At 52.4% G+C, this 20993-nt stretch overlaps 1 long non-coding RNA gene across 1 annotated transcript in view; it reads right to left on the reverse strand.

Moving 5' to 3' along the window:
* LOC136402619 (uncharacterized) overlaps window positions 1–13064 on the reverse strand; it is a 540019-nt gene extending 526955 nt beyond the window's left edge. Inside the window, exon 1 of the long non-coding RNA XR_010751012.1 lies at window positions 12948–13064. This is a non-coding gene — a long non-coding RNA (uncharacterized lncRNA). The remainder of the gene's footprint in view (window positions 1–12947) is intronic.
* Between the last annotated feature and the right edge of the window lie 7929 nt (window positions 13065–20993).

Here is a 20993-nt window from a genome sequence, read left to right on the forward strand (position 1 = left end):
ATCAAGAGCCACAGAGAACCTGCCAGAGGGAAAGAAGCAGCTTTCTTCCAAACCTGTGGCTGGTTGCAGCTGGGGTTCTTTCAGATGGAAATTAAGCAGGTCTTCACAGGGTCTGGGAATAGAGCCTCTCACCCGCAGGAGCGGGAGCAGTTGAGCCAGGCACTCTGGTGGGTCAAGCTCATGTGTACCCGAACAAGTTTATGGTGGAAATAAAGGACTTCGTTTGTCTGGCAAAGCACAGGGTGGTTTAATCGCCGGGAGGGAAGTGTCCAAAGCAGCAACATGGTGGCTGTTGGCCCAGGTTCTCTGGAGGGGGGTGGGGGTGAGGACAAGGGCTTCCTTTTCATCCGCGGGCCCCTTGCAGAGGGAGCAGGGGAAGCTTTGCAACCATCTGCGTGCTATTTGCATCTCGTGTGCCTGGGCGGCTCTGCTCCAGCCAAGGGCAGATGGGGCAGCTCTTGCCCCTGTGATTGGAGAGAGACAGGAGGGGAGCCAAGGAAGGTGGTGGGAAGAGGCAGAGCTGGGGAGCACGGCCCAGGCCGGGGGATGAAGCATCCAATCCCGCAGCCTCTGAGCCGCTAAAGCAGCCCAGGAGGGTCTTCCCAACCCATCCCCATCCTGGCACCTACAGACACACAGAGCGGCCCTCGTGTACTAAACACCAGCACACTGCCAGCCCCCGCACAGGATTGCCAGATACAGCAGGGAGGAAGCACAGGGTGACAGTTACACCGAAGTTTCAGACAAATGACAAATCATTGTGACTGCAGGTCCCAAATACTGCACTGGGATATACTTATACTAAAAACGCTTGTTAACTTGAAAGTCAAGTTTTAACTGCACTCCTTCCTGTATTGAATCTGGCAGCCCTGATCCCACACAAACACCACCTAGATCTGGAAAACTCACAGAGAAAGCACACCCATACGAGAACACAAACATACACGAGCACATGTACACACACACACACACACACACACACACACACACACACACACTGCCTTGCAGTGTCCAAAGCAAAGGAGAAAGCAAGAGCCCAAATGAGGGTCCCACCCCTCCATGTTTCGCTGTCTGCTGTCTCTGGGCTCAGAAGAAGCCGAGCCCCTGCCCCCTGGGGGCCACTCTGCATCCAAGTCCCAGATGGAGAGGGAGTCTCCCCGATTCAGCAGGAGAGTGAGTGGCCAGCTCCTGCCCGGACCCAGCTTCTTGCGCTCCCGCCTGGAAGACACCGCAGAGCCCTGGGGACCTTGGCATGTGCCACCAAGGCGCAGGGGCTCTAGGGCTGGAGGTTCGTCCTGGAGCCCACCAGCAAGGGACCCATGGGGGGCCTGTTTCCTTTCATCTGCTGCCCCTGCCTCAGCCCCAATCTCCCTCTCACTGGGCACTTACTGGGCAGCCCTCAGGGCCTGGTGCTCAGCTCGGTACCAAAGACACAGCTCCTGTCAAAGCCACAGCCCAGCACGCTGAAAACTCAGCAATGACTGCCCGGCACTTGCTGAGGGTGCATGAGCCACGCGTGTGGAAGTGGTGGTGGTTTCGCTGAATCCTCCCCGCAACCCCAGGAGGCGGTCATTATCGCTATTATTATATGTATTATGGCATTGCTCAAGGACACACAGGCGGGAAGCTGCCAGGCCCGAAGGAGGCAAATGCCAACCTTGGAACTTGCAGTCATATCACCAAGGATGTTTGGGAAAGCAAACTTTCCCTGTGGGGTGAGGCCCCCTGCCAGGGTCCGCAGCCAGGAGGGAGTGGTGGGGGTGGCTGGGGCCCCAGGGCACAAGGGTGTGGCTGATCTAGGTGGAAGCCAGGCGGGCCACACCATGCTGAACGGTGCCCTTGGGGAGGGTGACCCTTGCAGAGGAGGGTGCCACACAGAGCCTGACGGGGCGGGGAGGCAGGGGGATATTTAACCTGCACATGAATTCAGCACAGACCGCCCTCTGACCCGGCTGTCCTGCTGCTAGAAACAACTTACATAAACACAGGCACGGAGCACACCATCTGTATTAGGGGAAGAGCAGAAACCACTCAACAACCTACAGGTATCGGGCTGGCTAAACAAAGCGCAATGCAGAATAACTCCCTTAAGAGGAAGGCGGAGCAGGTTCCAGTGTGAGATGATGTCAGACATACATCATTGGGTGAAAAGGGGGCTTTTCCAAACAACAACGATAGCATTACCTTATTGTTATTTTTAAAAGATTAAAACCAAACTATGCATGTACAAATAAGAGTGCTTGCGCACACACAGAGAAAGGGCCGGAAGACTATATCTCCACCCTCCCCGGTGTCGCCTCTGAGAAGCAAGATTGAGGAGAACCAGACACAGGAGGACTTGAGCTTTTTGTTTTATATATACGGCGCTGTTTAAATTCTTCACAATGAGCAAATCATAACTTGTATTGCTAATAAGCAGAACAAAAGCAAGAAATTCTTCTCAGACCTTGTAGACTCTCACCCAGCCCAACTCCTAGCGGCTGCGGCTGACAAGTCCGCCAGGACAACACAGAACACGGGGTCAAGAAGGCCACTGAAGAGGGCGGTGGGTGCTCCTTCTCAGGCACCGTGCGTCTCCCAACTTAAGCTAACAAGTGTGCAGGTCGCAGTCTTCCTCTTCCAGACACGCGAGACACAAACCCCAGAGCAAAGAAACCTCGCCCGGGTTTCACCAGGACGCAGGTCTGAGAGGAGACCCGGCAAGGGCAGTCCCCGCACGGGCAGGGCTGGAGGGACCGGACAGGAGGGGCACAGAGGTGAGGAAGCCCCAGGGGCAGCCCCTGCAGTCCATGGGAACGCAAAGCGCCCGGAGCCCCCGCCGCGCTGTTTCTGTGCCCCCCTGGGACACAGCAAGAGAAGCCAGGGAGAAGGAGAGCCAGCAGATTCATCACGCCCGGCCGCAGCCGGAGCACACTAACAGAGTCTGCCCTGCTCTGTTCTGGTTTTTTGTTTGTTTTTTGGGTTTTTTTTGTATTTTTCTGAAGTTGGAAACAGGGAGGCAGTCAGACAGACTCCCGCATGCGCCCGACCGGGATCCACCCGGCATGCCCACCAGGGGGCGATGCTCTGCCCATCTGGGGTGCCGCTCTGTCGCAACCAGGGCCATTCTAGCGCCTGAGGCAGAGGCCATGGAGCCATCCTCAGCGCCCAGGCCAACTTTGCTCCAATGGAGCCTTGGCTGCGGGAGGGGAAGAGAGAGACAGAGAGGAAGGAGAGGGGGAGGGGTGGAGAAGCAGATGGGCGCTTCTCCTGTGTGCCCTGGTCGGGAATCAAATCCAGGACTCCTGCACGCCAGGCTGACGCTCCGGCCAGGGCCTGCCCTGCTCTGTTCTTGAAATTCCCTCTTCCTCCTTTGGGTCTTCGAGGTCCTTGCTCTGCGTGCCCGCTCTCCCTTCCCCCACTCTGCTTCTACCTTCCTGCTGGAACGCCCTCGCCAGCAGCTTCTCCCAGGCCCCCTCCCCTGTAGGGCTGCCCTCTCAGACCCCAGCCTGCCTGGGATCCCGGCTTCCCAGCTGGTGAGGTCCAGGGGCTCAGATGCAGCCAAGACTCTTTGGAGAAGCAAAGGAGGAGCCCTGCGGGCCGTGAGTAACCTGCCGACTCCCGGCTGGGGCTGAAAGGAAGGGAACAGGCCTGCTCCTCAGCAGAACAGCCCCACAAACGCAGGGCTCTCCCGTGGCCTCCCGCGGGTCTGTGCTGGTGGCCAGAAGTCCTGTCACCTCCACACGCAGTTGTCTGCAAGGAGGGTCACGCAGGAAGCCTTGTGTTGCTCAGAGAACAAAAAGAGGAAATTAAATGTACCATCTGCTTATTAGCGAGAGGTTTTGAGGCAGATGCTTAAATATGCATGCCCAGACATTATAAAACTTCGGGGGGAAATGCTAATTTCAATTACCCGAGTACTTTTGTGCTTGCAAAAACCATCTTTCTTTTCTCTTTCTTCTTTGATGTTTCGGTACCTCAGAGTCGCAGCACCCTGAAGGGTGATCTCACCAGACTTTGGTAACTCTGCCAACTAGAACCCCAGTCCCATCTTAGGGAGATGCTTCGGAAGGGGTCAGCGAGGCACCCTTCGTTTCCTCCTTTCTATCCCCCCATCCAGAAACCAATGGTGCTAGTCTGAGGCCCTGCCGCAGGGGTGAGAAGAGACCCGTCAGAGTCCCTTGACACCCAAGAACCACGAGGTTGAGAGCAGGATGCCTGTCACCCTCTCTTCCGCGCAGTCCTGCAATTAAGCACTTGCTACAACCCCTCCTCAGAGCTGTATGCATTTCAAAAGCAGCTGTCCTCCTGCCCCCTCCTCCCCGTGGGACCCCATGGGTGCAAAGCCCTTTAACCTGAGACTCTGAGAGTAAGTACTTTTGGCATTGTAGGCCATACAGTTTCTGTCCCAAGTACTCAATTCTCTCATTGCAGCAGTCAAGCAACCACAGACAATACTATATGAATGGGGGGGAGGGGAGGGGCACAAAGAAAACCAGATAGAACAGTGGCTCTCAACCTTTCTAATGCCGTGACCCTGCAATACAGTTCCTCATGTTGCAGTGACCCCAAACCAAAAAATAATTTTGGTGGCTACTTCATAACTGTAATTTTGCTACAGTTATGATTCGGAATGTAAATACCTGATATGCATTATGTATTTTTCCGATGGCTTTAGGTGACCCCGCCGGGGTTGCGACCCACAGGTTGAGAACCGCTGAGATAGAAGGTGAGGGAAGACAATTTGACTTTGGGTGATGGATATGCAACATAATCAAATGTCAAAATAACCTGGAGGCGTTTTCTCTGAACATATGTACCCCGATTTATCAAGGTCACCCCATTAAAATTAATAATAATAAAAAATCTTCTTTAAAAAAAGTATTTATTAAACTAATACTATGCAGCAAAGTGTATAAGGTAAAATCAGAGCAGAGTAGTGCTGGGAGTGAGAACATGATTTCAGGTCCTGTTTTGCAACCAAGTGACTAGTGATTCTGGGTCAGTCATGGAAATATTTTGCATCTCAAGTTCTTTATAGATGGAACAGGATTAAAATCTGCATTTCCCAATTACAAGATGACCCAAGAACATAAGTGAAATAAATATGTATTAGTCTATACTGACATAAAGGAATTATTATACAAATAATTCAGAGGAAAAAAAAGCATATCAGAACTATTCCTGGCCCTGGCCGGTTGACTCAGCGGTAGAGCGTCGGCCTGGCGTGCGGGGGACCTGGGTTCAATTCCCGGCCAGGGCACATAGGAGAAGTGCCCATTTGCTTCTCCACCACCCCCCTCCTTCCTCTCTGTCTCTCTCTTCCCCGCCCGCAGCCAAGGCTCCATTGGAGCAAAGGTGGCCCGGGGATGGCTCCTTGGCCTCTGCCCCAGGCGCTAGAGTGGCTCTGGTCACGGCAGAGCGACGCCCCGGAGGGGCAGAGCATCGCCCCCTGGTGGGCAGAGTGTTGCCCCTGGTGGGCGTGCCGGGTGGATTCCGGTCGGGTGCATGCAGGAGTCTGTCTGACTGTCTCTCCCCATTTCCAGCTTCAGAAAAGAAAAAAAAAAAAAACTATTCCTACTAAGAGACATGGACAAGAGTGTGGTGGTTACGGGGGGCGGGGGGAAGGAAGGAGGGAGAAGGGGAGGGGGAGAGGGAGGGGTACAAAGAAAACTAGATAGAAGGTGACAGAGGACAATCTCTCTTTGGGTGATGGGTATGCAACAGAACTGAATAACAAGATAACCTGGACATGTTTTCTTTGAATATATGTACCCTGATTTATTGATGTCACTCCATTAAAATAAAAATTTATTTATAAAAATAAAAAAAAAGAACTATTCCTAAAATAAATGAATTAGGCAAATAAAATTGTCACTAGATAAATATTGCAGGCAAAGATCCATAGGTAAATGCTAAAAGCAGTGTTTGAAACTTGAAGAAGAAAGACTATTTGCACACCCTCAAAATATCTCCCCCAAATAGGAATTAAATATGGCAGTGCAGCCACAGCCAGGGCTTCTGTTGCCCACCCCCCCCAGGACATGTCTAAGTGCTAATACGTCGTCGTGGAGGTGTCGGGCTCCAGCTGGCCTCCCATGTTGTCTGTGACTCCACAGCAGCCTGGTCTCGCTTCTGCTCTCTCCTTCCGGACAGGCCCCTTCAGCAGGGCCACCCTGAGAACTCAGCAGGGGAGGCCAAGGAATGAGCCTAAAATTGGTCCTAGGCCAGTATTACTTCTTAGGTGACTGACATAAACAAAGTAAAAATGACCCCCGGGGAAATATCCTCAGTTCACACCACAGAGGAGCTCTACAGAAAAATACCCGCTAAAATAGGCTTGAATTTCCTCTTACAGAGCTGGAGGCTCTCCTCCAACAAGCTTTCCAAGTAAGTAAATCACAGTTCAGTTTCCTAACACAGTGTTAATAGCTAGGCTAAGGTAGCATTTCCTTGTGTGCTCTTCTTCACAGATGTTTTCTAAAGATTCTGGCTTTGCTTTGAACATCTGCTGTTGAAGACAAGTCTCAGACAACATAAACATAGGATTAGGGCTTCTACTCCTGCCTCCGTCTATGACATATGTTCAGAGGCATATCTGGCCAGTTTTTCTAGTCTATTGGCTTCTTTCATTACTGTGATAAATGGCCAGATCAATCACGATGACCTTCTGGTCAGTACTGGGCTCATTCTAAACGCCTCAATAAGTTGGATGCAGAATAGAAAGGATGGGATAACCAGTAGTTACCAGTGGAAGTGCTTACCCAAAACCCCCACAGCTCTATGAAATCTTTTCTAATGGAAAGAAAGAGGAAGAGGACAAAAAAGATCAACTTCAGAATAGCCATTTGTGAAGTAATAAAATATGGATTTTGCAACAACAACAACAACAAAAGCACAACTTTATTCATAGACACAGGCAGGGGGCCAGCACTGGCCCTTAGACCAGAGTCTGTGTCCTCCAGGAGAGCAAGGTCTCCAGTGAAACAGGGACTCGTCCACCTTGTAGCCTAGCCCAGCCCCTAGCCCAGCCCCTCGCCCAGCCCCTCGCCCAGCCCCTCGCCCAGCCCCTAGCCCAGCCCCTAGCATGTCGGAGCTGCTCAAATACTTGGAGGAGGAAAGAGAAGGGCAAGCGGCCCTCGGTGTAGAGAGGTGAGGGTCTCCCGTGGGCATCATCTTGTGGGAAGAAACTCAGCCAGGGCAGGGCTCTCCACCCAGGCCGGATCCTTTTCCAAGGTAATTCGGAAGAGTGACAGCCAGGCATTGTGGAGAGGACAGAGGCTTTGGAGTCATACATACAAACTACAGTTTTGCGAGAAAGTCAAGACCGTGAGCATTGCACACCCTGGTTGGGTGCTGGGGTGCCCAGACTCAAGGTGAATCTTTGTACCTCTCACGGTTGACCTCCATTAAAATTCCAACAATAGCTAAGGAGCATGATATAGTAAACCCAGCAGGCTCTCTTCAATACAAGTGACCTCAGTCCTCCTCCCTCCCCCGTCTGGGGAGCCACGTGGCCTCTGCCTGCTGCTCCCTCTGACCCTCCTCACGGATTCTTCTCCTCTCATCATTAAGACTCCCCTAGGTTTATATCAAAGCCCCCGCTTACGCCATTCTACTCTCTCCCCAGACAATCTCGGGTGTTCCCATCACCGAACTACATCTACACTCATGACTCCGGCCCCAGACTCATCTACAAGGTTAGACATTGTCACGTGGGTCTCAGAGTGACCTCGGCCAGAGTCCAAAATCAAAGTCGTGGTCTCCCCTGCCATTCTGGGTATCAACTGGATGCCACCTCCTTCTCACTCCCAATACCCAGTAGATGCTTACATCCTTAAGTATCTCACAGGCTTTCCTCAGTTCAGGCACACAGCTCCACCACCACCACCATCACCGTTGTCCAAGCTCCCAGCAAGCCCAACAGAGACCCCTGTCCCAGTCCCTAGATTGGTCTCCTTCCTGCTCCTTGAGCACCAAGTCCTGTTCCAGAGGACACAGAGGGACAACAAACATCTTACTGAAATTTTAAGAATTAGAAGGGCATCGGCCAGCAGTTCAAGTCTTTCTAGCTGAAGAGCCCAAATCAATCTCCAGTTGGCCAGATCACTGAGGTTAATATTTCTGAACTGATTGAAGCCATGGGCGACGCAGCTCACACTTCAATACTGCTGCAGGCACGGAGACGCTCACACCTCCCCGAAGAGGTCGGAACCGTCCAGTATGCGACCCGTGCCTCTTTGTTCTAAATGCCTTCTCCCTCCTCCAAGGACCCCCCCCCACCAACCTGCACCCCATTCTTGGCCCTTGGAGGATGAGGAAACCCTCTCCTGCACCCCACTCACGCCCTGCCGTCCTCAGAGGCTAGCCTCACCAATTACAGGAGCGCCGAGGCAGACACTCCACGTTCCAGTGGGCGGCCCTGTCTTCGTGTCAGTTTGAGAGATGGTTGCCAGGGAAATATCTGTGTCTTGGCAGAGAGAGCTTCAGCCCTGTGGCGTCCAGCTGTGCTCAAATGGGAATCCTCAAATGCAGATGTTGCTCCAGAAGCCCTGTCTCTGTGAGCCAGCCCTGGAATTCTCCAACGTGAGAGTGAACCTCGAGGGTGCACTGTCTGCCCACACCCCGGCCTCCTGGAGTCCTGGGCCTGAGCAGGGCGGGGAAACTGGGCGGGGGGAGATCAGTGAGTTCCACGGAGAAATCTGAGGAGCTACCCGAATCCAATCTGCCTTTCAGCTGGGCTGAACGCTCTCTTCCCCTCGCACTTGACCAGTGGATAGGCAATGAAGAATGGAATCTGATTCACTCCAAATAATTAAAAAACTAAATTGGCCATTCGTTTTATGTTTTTTCAGTATCTAAATGCTATAAGCATATTCCAGTTACAATCTTGTCATTTTACTGAGTGCCCGCATCAACCTGAATTGAGATTGTATCTTATTATCTCCATTTTACAGATGAGGAAACTGAGGCCCATTGAAGTGGTACAGATTCCCCGAGGCCTCACAGCTTATAAGTGGTACAGCGGAGACCCAAACTCAACTATTCTCTGAAACATTTTTACAAGTGTGGACAAGTGGCTCTCAGCCCAGGTGATTTCACTTGCCTTTTCCCTCAGCCCCAGACATTGGGCGTGTCTGGGGACATTTTGGTTACCGCAACTGGCGTGGAGGGGCACTGCTACCAGCATCCATGCAGTGGGCAGAGTCCACAGATGTTGCTAAGTATTCTATAGTGCAGTAGTCCCCAGCCCCCGGGCTGCGGACCAATACGGGTCCGTGGGCCATTTGGTACTGGTCCGCAGAGAAAGAATAAATAACTTACATTATTTCTGTTTTATTTCTATTTAAGTCTGAACAATGTTTTATTTTTTAAAAATGACCAGATTCTCTCTGTTACATCCGTCTAAGACTCACTCTTGACGCTTGTCTCGGTCACGTGATACATTTATCCGTCCCACCGTAAAGGCCAGTCTGTGAAAATATTTTCCGACATTAAACCAGTCTGTGGCCCAAAAAAGGTTGAGGACCACTGCTATAGTGCACAGGACAGGCCCACAACAGAATTATCTGGCCCAAATGTCAGCAGTGCCGAAGTGGAGCAGCCAGATACAGACCGTCACCAGCAAGAAGGGAGAGACCTGCAGTCTGGACCCACCCCTCCCGGGACCCACCCTCCAGGGGGCCCCGTGCCAAGGGTAACCTCCCACTCCGGACTCAACCCCAAGGACTCTTGAGAGGAGAGTCCTTCTGGGCAGATCAGGAATTCCGATGAGTTGCTACCCTTGAAAGCTCTGTTCTGCCCAACACAACCCAGAAATCTATGCCAAGCTGCCTGGTCTTGGGTCAAACTGCACAATGACTGAGGTTGGTAACCCATTAGCTGGGAGAAAGTCTTCTCTCCTTCCGGGAAGAGCTGGGGGTAGAACTCCCCCTGACCTCGCTCTAAAAGAACCAATAAAGGCTTTGGGAGGACCAGTTTTTCATACCAGCTCAACAGCAGTGGTCCTGAGGGGGTTGAAGAAATCTGTGAAACTTCTGACTCCTGCTGGAGGATCAGCCCTCACCAGACACGCCCCTCCTCCCACCGCACCTCCAGCAGGACTCAGCCCGAGAGGGCTCCTGGGCTCCAGGTGACGGCCTACAGGCATCCCCTAGCAATCACCAGAAAAGGTGGTCCCCTCCTTAAAGACGAGAGATGAGCCCAGGAGCTGCTCTGAGGGACACCTGTCCCATGGAAACCTCTGCCATCCAGAGTGACAGATCTGGTGATGCAAGAGGGTGTTTTATCCTTAAAATCATCTGCAGAGAAAAGCCCAAAATGATCCACATCTAAAAATAAGCACTTATTAAAGAACAAGGATGTTTTTGACATTTCAGCCGAGTAATGGTCCACACAGAAAAAAAAACCCTCATGAGAAAGCCTGCTGTTCTTGTGGGTCCATTTGGATGTGGTCTGTGAGTGAAGAAATGGGCTCTGCTCAGAGAAATAGCTGCTGTTCCTGGCTCCAGCCTGAAACCGCTTCCTCGTTCCTTAAAGAAAATATTCCTACAGAAACTAGAAAGGGGGGAGAAATCTATCTGAAGGGCTTTGCGGGCAGCCCAGCCTGTAGCCAACCTTTAAACTTGAAAACGAAGATGCCATGTCCATGAGGTGCCACTGCTCCCCCCCCCCCCAGGACAGCCAAGTGTCCCCAGAGAGAGAGAGTTATATTTCAGGCTCGGGAAGCAAGAACCGTTTCTGTCCAGGTACGACATAATCCCTCAAACTATGGGACCCCCGTTTCCAGATGCAAACCAAAATTTCAGTGGGGTTTCTGCCTTTTAAAAATGTTATCCTCTACCCATGGTTCCTTTGACCTCCAGAAAGCATTTCAGGTGGAGATTCTGGCCTAAGACCCTTGTCTCTTGTCATGAGTCCCAGAACCGAACATGGCAGCCAGCAAGCCGCACAGAGTGAATTTCAGAACTGCATCACAGTTATCGAGTACATGCTACGTGTCAGATGCCATGCTAAGTGTCTTCTGTGGTTAATCTTTATTTAATAACCCTATGAAACGAGGCCTGTTAACATATCCAGGAGGACACTAAGGCTCAGAGAGGTTAAATAACTGGTGCCAGGTAACCCAGCTAAGGAGAGCCAGAGCTGGGATTCAAACCCGGGTGGTCTGGCTCCAGATCCCCACCGCTAAGCATGCCCCTGCACTTGGTCACTTCATGCTGGTATCCTGGTCCTTGGCAAAGTTCCATGTAAACGAGGGAGGTGACAGCAGGAGGGAGAGGCTACTAACAGTGAAGGTGTCATAGCATTGCATCGCCCCCCCCTCAAAATAAAAGGTTGTGTTTCAGACACAGGACCTCTCTTCCCATCACACTGCGACACTGCTCCCTTCTCAGCTTTTCCGTGATGGGTCCCAGGAAGCCTTCCAAAAGCACCATCCTTCTCCTGGGATCTCAGAGAGAAAGCCATCTGATTTGGGTGTCCAGGTGGCCCAGGACCTGGACACAATGACAGCCACAGGGAGGCACGCGGGGTCAGCCTGGCTGTGATGCAGACTAACCTTCAGGAGGAGGCTGCTGCTACCTGCGGGGACTGGGGAGAAAGAAGGAGAACTCTCCCTGGGGTTCACCGGTCACTAATCTAGTTTTTCAGACATGCTTAGCCAAGCAAATGGTCAAAAATAAAAACATGTGGAAAAAACAAAAAGGTCAATCCCATTATCTATTAAAAACTCTCAAGGTGGCAGCCCTCACTGTGGGGACAGCTTGTTCAGCCAACCCTCGTCTGTCCTCCAGACACTTGTGCTCCCCAAAGTAAGGTCAGCCGGGTCACAAATGGAAGATTCAGGAGAGAAAGCCGAAAGCGGGGGCTGGAGGTGGGGTGGGGTCAAGCTGACCACGGAGACCCGTCCCACACGCGCCCAGTGACTCATATACCCACGAACACACACACAAATCACCCTCGCACATGCCTGCAGCCGGCAGGGACCTGAGGCAGGCAGCAGTGGGGTTCGCCCAGAACTTTGCCTCTGTCCCTCCTGAAGGGAGGGGGAGAGGGGAGTGACTTGGGGGGTGGAAGACATCTGCCTTCCCGCTGAACTGTCACTGTCCAGCCAGGACGGGAGCAGTGACAGGAAGACACGGGGCAGGGAGGCTGGGTGAGCGGCGGTGCACAGGCTGACGGGGCAGGGTTCGGCATAGCAGGTGCCCAGACACTCCCCACCCCAGCCCTCACCGGAGAGAGGCACACGCAGCCAGCGAAGTCCCACGGAGACACCGAGCGGGCTGTCCGGGACAGGGCGCAGGGTGAGCGCTGCTCAGAGCAACCCCCTCCCCGGGGGTGGGGGGCAGAACGCAGAGACCCCCCTCCCCTTCCAACAGGACAGGGCGCAGGGTGAGCCGCTCAGAGCAACCCCCTCCCCGGGGGTGGGGGGCAGAACGCACACCTCCCCTTCCAACAGGACAGGGCGCAGGGTGAGAGCCGCTCAGAGCAACCCCCTCCCCGGGGGTGGGGGGCAGAACGCACACCTCCCCTTCCAACAGGACAGGGCGCAGGGTGAGCCGCTCAGAGCAACCCCCTCCCCGGGGGTGGGGGGCAGAACACACACCTCCCCTTCCAACAGGACAGGGCGCAGGGTGAGCCGCTCAGAGCAACCCCCTCCCCGGGGGTGGGGGGCAGAACGCAGAGACCCCCCTCCCCTTCCATCCAACCGCACATCCCAGGTGTCCCCCAGCAGCAGCGACGGCAGGGAGAACCAGCAAGTCCGGTACATAAGGTACATAAACAAGAAGGGAGTTGCCATCAACACGGAACGTCTAGTTTCCCAGAAGGTCCCCACGAGCTGTCACGCCGCGCCCGCCCGCAGGAGTTGCTGCCCAGTGACCAACTTGGACCCGGCGGCGGACAGAGGGGAAGCGCCCCTGCCACCCCCTCCGCAGCCACGTCCCTTCCGCGCCCTGCTCACTTACTCCTCTGCCGTCAACACCGGTCTGGGTGCCCGTCTCCTCCCTGCCCGGGCGCGCAGCGTCTTCGCCCTCCTCCTGCGCGGCGCTTCCTCCGGGCAGCCCCAGCCTCAACCTCTTCTCCTCCGGAGGGGCGTCCTCCTCCTCCCGCCTCTGCCGGCCGTCCCTGCCTCGGAGCCGGCCCGCGTCCTCGGGGCTGCCGCAAGGGCTGGCCATGGCTCCCGGGGGCTCTGCCCGCACTTGAGGAAGAGCAAGGACCCAGCAGCCTCCCGAGCCCGGCGGCCTGTCTGTGGGAGACGGGGCTTCTGAGCGCGGCCTCGGCGGGTTCGCACCGCGCCGCTCAGAGCTGGACTCCTCCGTGGCCCACTCCTGTCTCTCTGCCGCCCCCTGCTGGCCACTCGCGGGCACCGCGGGCACGCCTGGAAGAGGCCTGCGCGGGTCTCACCTGCCGGGACAGTCCGCGCGCTGTCCCCTGCCTGGGGCCAGGGCCAGGCCCACTCTAGCAAAGCCCTGCCCCCGCCCAGATGCACCTAGTGGTCTCCCTGCCCACGGAAGGGACGAATGAAGGGACAGATAGACGTCTGCTTCTCCAACGCCCTGCCAGGATGGACGTTGTGCATTGTGAATGATTTGGAGGTGACCGGGAAAAGGAGGCTGTTCAAAACGCATTGAAAATTTGGCCTGAAGGGTGACATGCTTAATGTACAGGCATCATCCATCAAAGATGTTTATCAAGCGTCTATGGGCCCAGCATGGCCATGCAGGAGGGGGTTATAAGGATGATCGTGACAGGTATTTCCTCTGCTCCTGTGGAGCCCAGTGCCCGGTGGGGAAGGTGGTGATTGATTGACATTGTCAACAGGGCGAAGGACTGCAGAGAAGTGCTGGGAACTGGGGACCGAAAAGAAGAGGGCCTTTTCACAGGTCTGGGCCAGCAGAGGGGCAGAGGACTGACCACTGAACGGAGATTCTAAGATGAGTAGTTCTCAGCTCCGTGAAGAGTGTTCAGGCCGAGGGGATAACACGGGCCACAGCCCAGAGGCGGGGGGGAAAGGCTTCCGCTGCGGGGCTGCAGCAAGGCGGTGGAGGGGTAAGCAGCGAGGTGGGCGGAGCGTTGACGGGAGACCAGGCGTGTGAGACCAGACCAGCCAGAGCACCACTGCAGGGCTCAGCACAGCAGCAGTGCCGATGGACAGACGTGAACCAGGAGTTATTTGTTTGGACTCGGAGACATTTTTGTCCAGTGCCCAGTGCAGGCTGAGTGAGCGCCAGGCTCCTCTGTTCCCTAAGCTTCCCCGACCAAGCGTTCAGACTGTATTATTATTACTTGTTTCATTGTTGCCCCTACCTCTCCAACTGCGTCTGCCTTGTCCATGATTTTACTTTTAAAAGTGGGTGGCACATTGTAGGTGCTCAAGGAACATTTATTTGCTGGGTGAGTAAATGGATCCACTCCCTGCAAGGGTTCTCCGCATCCCACAGCTTCCCTCTCTTGCTCCAGCCCCTTCCTCCCTCCTCCATCTCTTCCTCCCCTACAACAAACAATTCTAATAACCACAGAGAGGCTTTGAGACTCTCGTCTATTACTTTCCACAAATTAATTCATCTAAATGCCACAATAATCCTGTTATTACCCCCACTATACAGAGGAAGAGACTGAGGCATAAAAAGGGTGACAGGCCCAAGGCACACTATAGGGGGGACTGCTGCCCCTGAACTGGGAAACCGAAATGCAACGAGAGTCACTGGAACCCAGGGGGACAGGGGCCAAGCGGAGGCACTCAGGCACCAAAGGCGAGTTGGCATGGTTATTGTACAAAATGACAGAGTCAACGTGGCAATCAGATGAGTCTAAGTCTTGCTGACCTATAGCGTTGGTTAGTTGATCACAATGTTCCTAGAAGTGAAATAGATAGGATGCCTACTATATTCTCACTTGATCTGTATAAGCAAAAGTGTTCTGGGTCAAGTGAACAAAATGTCCAAATGTAATCACAAACAATAGACAGTCATGGCTCCCCCGGTAAGTTCCAAGACTTGAGCCAGTTTACAGACCCTGAACCCCCGAAGGAAGAGGTGGCCAGGTCCCCTTGAGGGAAGACCCTAGCACGCTGCCAGAATGTGTATCATGAGTCTTCCTCCCAGCATTGCCTAAAGGAATCCACAGCCTTTCACCAGAGAGTCTGCAGTGAGGGAAAGCAAATCAGACCTTTCCAAGGTCAATGGACACCGGCCACAATCTGTACTGACACCAATTCTGGGAGACTCAAAAGGTCACTGGGGATCCGCCAGTCAGAGTAGAGCTGATGGAGGTCAGGTGGCCAGTGGAGTTTTAGCTCAAGTCCATCTCCCAATGTGTGCAGGGGGTCTCCACCCCCATCCTATGGCTATTACACAGCAGCCGAGCTGGGTCTAAACCCAGGGTCTCCAACTTCGAGCCTACTATGCTCCTAACCACGACAAAGCCTGACATCACTAGGAAGAAAGTGTAATTCAGGGCTCCAGTCCCCACACCCCCAGTCTGGCTGACAGTCAAAGTGTCAACCACATTTCTGCAGAATTTGAAACTAGGCAGAGAAATCTGAGATAACCAAACGGTCATAGGGTCTGACGTCAAAAGAAAGGGCACACGTTTACCTAGCCAGTAGGACTAGATGCCCCAGGGACCACTCCTCAGCTTCCCAGAAGCATGACTGGGAAGGTGAGGGGAAGGTCAGACCAGGTAAGCCCTGTTACCCTCACCTGGGAAAATGTCAATACATTCTTCGGGATGCTACCTCAGGTATAGGAAAAAAATAAGTAAAACAACAAGCTACAGTGATGGAAACAGAGGAAGAGGTTATGGGTTATTTGCAAAAACACATACCATCTGCATGGGCAGGGTCTCTGGGCTGCCATCCTAACCCACACACCCACTGAGAAGGTGCACTTGACCCCAAAGACAGCCTTGAGTCCCCCCCCCCAAAGGATTCAAATGTAAGCAGTTTATTTTGGAGGTGGTTCTAGGAAACTCTGGTGATAGACTGGGGACATGGGATGGAGAAGGGAGGGCAGCTTACAAAGGGTTTGTTGTCAACCAAGTCGCCCCTGTGAACACCTAGAGCTAAGCCAACGGGGAGAAAGTGTAGACAGTGCCCTCGGAGTCATGCCACCTCAGGTCCAGGAGCTGGGGTGTTCATCCACCAAGTCTCAACATCTAGACTGGCAGCCTACTCCCTAGAGGGTCTTTTTTTATTGATTTTAGAGAAAAAGAGAAAGAGGGAGAGAGAGAAATATCATTTTGTTCTTTTACTTATTTGTGTATTCATTGGCTGATTCTTGTATGTGCCATGACCGGGGATTGAACCCACAACCTTGGGATGACACTTGAACCAACTGAGCTACCTGGCCAGGGCATCCTAGAGGGTCTTAATTCCCAAGTACTTGCAGCAAGTGGGAGTTGGTAGCCATAGAGAGCCTCAGGCAAAGGTAAGTTAGCATGTGCAGAAGCAGTGAGAGCAAGGGATGTGGGTAAAGGTCCCAACAACATCTGCTGGAGCCCGACCCAGCAGCGGCCAGGCTGGCTCCAGGCAGAAAGAGGTAAGCAGAGCGGAGTCAGGAGAACTTGGGAGGGGAGCTCCTTTGCCCGGTCATCCTTCCACAGTGGGCTTGGAGAGCAGGTTAGCTCAGCTGGGGACAGAGCGCGACTGGGCTTCCGGCTTCACGCTGAGCCCCATAACCTCAAATGGGGAACCTGAACTTGGGCAGCTTCAGTTCCCTCTTTGGAAAATGGCGCTACAGCACCTGTGGGATAATTGTGAGAACTGAACAAAATTCTGCACACAAAGCTCTTAGCTTGGCATACCATAAAGGCTCAAAAAGAAAGTGTATCTATTTTTTTTAAAATAACATTAACCCATATGTTTTCTTATAAGGAAAGCGTGTCTGGTCCTGAAATTAGAGTCCTAAGGCTTCCAGATGTGAGGGGAGAAGGAGGGAGACTGAATAGATGAGACTGACAGCCAAAGGCAGGAAGTCAGAGGCCAGGGCTGGGGGGCGGGGCGGGGGGCGAGGCAGGCAGCTGCGTCCTGCGCTGGAGCCAGGTCTGCCACAAGAACCTGAGTCTGACATCGTGAGCTGGTCGTGAATTAGGGCATGCTGAGCGGAAAACCCACAGCTTCCCCCCCTGAAATCCCTCTTGCAAACTTCTAGCCATTTGGGAGGCAGAGGGAGGAATTCAGCAGTTAGGACAACCCTCTTCCCACTAATGCCCCCCTTAGGGTGTTGGCTGAGGGCCAGGGCGCCATCAAGATGAGACAAGCACTCTCCCCGTCCCCGCTATCTGGGCACTGGCCCCCATAAGGGAAGACACCCAGTCCCAAGGTATTGATGCTTCCTCTCCAAAGAGAAATCACAACACGGAGTACTGACCCTTCCAAACCCATAACTTCTTCGGGCAACTGCCCTGCAAGTCATGTAGCATCTGGTGCCTACACACCACATACAGCATCTTCATCGGCTGTCAGCCATGACTCCCAAGGTCAGCTATAATCTTCAAGGTCAGCCAAGACTTCCAATGACAACCATGACTCCCAATGTCGGCCATGACCCCCAATATACTGAACAGAAAAAATAGGATTTGTGTTGCTCTATATTGCTGAGAACCCCATAAATCCTACCTTACTTCCCATCTGTGGTCACTGGGGACAGGGTGGCTGTCTCCCCCCCCAAACTATCTGCCCAAGTGTCATGTAGCCCTGCTGATAGTCTCCCTGCTTCACTTCATTTGGAACACATGCGTATCAGTATGTCCTGAACCTGCACATTTCTTGGGGACCCCATAGTTCCCACCAGGGCCATCACAAGCTTTCCATCAGCCCTGTGGGTGGCTTATTCCTAATTTAAAATTTTCTTGTTATATTATCAAGATGCAAATGACATTCCAACAAATCATCAGATTCCAGGTTCAAACATGTCACTTTTTCCCTATCTTGTCTTTAATTCTGGGATGTGACTAGATCCTTGTGTTTTTCTCCTTCTCCTCCCAAGTATCATTCAATCCAGCTCTTCATCTACTTACCCAATTCATGAACAGAGTGTCTGAGGGTCTCTTCCATGCCTCCCCCCCAGCACCCAAAGTTTTCTCTCCTTGGCTCCGAACCAAGTTGATGAGACAGCATCTGCCAGGACAAGAACACAAACATCAGACATTCGTATTTGCCTAACCCATTCCTGCCAGACCTCCCTAGAGGCATCCTGGGTGCGTGGATATTTATCTTGACTATCCAGATCTCCCCTCCTCTTGCTCTTACTAAATGGGTATGTGCTGTGTCCCAGTGTTTTCTGCCATGGGATGTTGATTGCTCCAATTGCCTTTTAATACACGTACAACACTCACAACGAAGATGAATTCCTGCCTTCACCCTGGCACAACTGCACCATAAATTGCAGTTTATTGAAGAGAGAGTAAAAGGCAGCGTCCACGCAGCCTGCGTGCACGAGAGACAGCACCGGGGAAGAAGGAAGACAGCGCCCCTCCAATACCCAACGCCATCATCTTGAGCCGTGAGATGGCCCCAGACAGGGGTGTGGGGCGGACTCATTGAGCGCAATGAGTCCCGAAGCAGGCAGAGGTCCTGAGCTCAGAAGCCTCTCCACAGACTCACAGCCAAGCCTCCTGGGGCCCTCAGACCCCTAACATCTCACCATCACCAGAGCTGGACGCTTAAAGGCTGGTTTTTCTGCATCACATTCTTTTTTTTTCTAGGCAAGTCTATGTAATTCATTGTGTGAAGGGGAGATTAAAATTATTTCGGGGGCCATAAGATAAAAACCCGTAATAATAATAACTCGTGAACGACTGGACCACTAAAATGATATGTGCATATTTCTTTTTTTTCTCAAAAGATCTGACTCTGCATTTAAATTTGCAACAAGTTCTGTGACCCCCCCCCCCCCAAAAAAAAGGAAGAAACGGCAAACTGCGTTCACTCCAATATTTACTACACCTTGATTTTGAACATGACCAAGGAAAGGAGGAAGTGCCTTTGGGTGCCACCACTGCCTGAGGCACTTTATATGATCCCATTGCTTTCTCATCTTAACTCTATGAGGTAATTATTACCAACAGCCCCATTTTTCAGATAAAGAAACTGAGGATAGAGTACAAGTTCTTCCACATGCCATCCGGTTGATAAAAAAAATGGTAATAATATTAGCAAAAAAGAAAAAAATAGCTGGTGTTTCTGAGAGCTTAGTATTATATGTGCCATGCACTGTTCTAAACACTTTATGTGTGTTCGCTCATTAGATCTTCACTACAACCCATTGGGGCGATATGATTGTTGTTGTTGTCACTAATATCCTCATTTTACAGATGAGGAAGCTGGGACTCTGAGAAGTTAAACAACTTATCCAAGGTCTCCCAACTCGTAAGGGGTGGAGCTTGGACTTGAAACTCATATGTCTGCATCAAGCCAAGACTCTTAACCTCTCAGACCTTTCTAGCGATCACTTTAATATCAGATTGACTTGACTGTTTAGGACCAGCAAAGACCACAGTGTGGTCTATTCTAATTCCAGGGTTCACATTTGCAAGAGCCTCATCTTTATCTCTTTCTTGTGTTCAAACACAACTCACCACCCAAGAGCCTCCGCATCCATATTTGTAACAAAATAACAGGTGAACAAAGCTCACGCAGACCTCAGGAAGTGAAGGGAATCAGGTCTGAACCCAAGTACAGCTGTCTGCCAAGTCTGAGCGCTGGGCCATGATGAGCCACCTGCCCAACATCTCATCCTCCTGCATGGAAAGCCCTGGGCTTAGTGGGGAGCAGCGAGTCCCCGGAGGGTTCGTGTGAGGCACAGAGGGCAGACGGCTAGCCCTGGTTACCTCCAGAAGATTGCTCCAGAGACAACCAAACATCAACCACATCAACCACATGGGTTGAGAGAGGCCCTTGATTATCCAGATAGAGTAGGAGACTCCCCATCCCTCAGGCCAAGCAAGGAGTCAAAGATTCCTAAGACAAAACAGAAGTATCTTTCATCTCTCCTCCCACAGAGCTGCCAGTCCTCAGCAAATCCCAGTGGGCAAGGGCACCTGTGTTTGTGTCCCAGCTCTGCTACTATACTGTTTCATGAGCATGAGTAAAATAGTTCTCCGAGCAATGGCTCCAATGCTGAGCAGCATTCATATAGTAATAATAACCCCTGTTCTTACACACATGCTCTTGCTCACTCTCTCTCCCCCACCCCCACCCCCCAGGGAGGAGAATGAAAATGCTTGCCAAAAAAAAAAAAAAAAAAAGTATGTGTTGTCTTCCTATTGTGAGTCTGTGACATTTGACCCCTTATCCAGGCAGAAGCCTTCCCACTACTATCTCTTGGCAAACATCTTTTCCTCTCTTAACTCTCTTATCTCTTTTTCTTTATCTCTCCCTCTCTCTCTCTCTCTCTCTCTCTCTCTCTCTCACTTTCTCTGTTCTTCCTGGGCTTTCTCCTCTTTTGTCAATACATAATCCCTGATGACCCTCACCACACATCCCTTTTCTTGCTGGCTGGCTCACTTCTTTAAGGTTCCTAGCAGCTAGACTTGTACTTCAGCACCACGGCCAGAGCAAATCTCCCCCTTTCCTTCAGGACAGTGGATGACTGGATTTCTGACTCCTCCTCTCTCCTCGTCTATCCCTCTCACACCCCTTCTTTCTCCCCCTCCTCCTCTCCTTCTCTTATCCTTCCTCTTTCCCTTTCCTTTTCTTCCCCTCTACCTAATCCTATTTGAGCACACCTGTGGTGATGTCAAAATTGTGCCCATGGAGGGAAGTGTCTATGACAGATACAGGGACACAGTCCAGCTGGCCAAGAAAACACTGCATTTGTGTGGGTACCAGGCACAAGCACCGCCTGGAGATGCCTTGTCCTGGCTCTGACATCTGATTGATTTGGGCACTGAGCCCCTGTAGAAGGGATAAGGGATCAAAGGGGTTAAATACTGGGTGGACATTGCACTTACTGGTCCCAGGATGCACTAACTCCAAATGTGACATTTTCCATCCCAGTCCAGAGCAGGGG

This window comes from Saccopteryx leptura, chromosome 4 (assembly GCF_036850995.1).
Source record: "Saccopteryx leptura isolate mSacLep1 chromosome 4, mSacLep1_pri_phased_curated, whole genome shotgun sequence".
Taxonomy (NCBI): domain Eukaryota; kingdom Metazoa; phylum Chordata; class Mammalia; order Chiroptera; family Emballonuridae; genus Saccopteryx; species Saccopteryx leptura.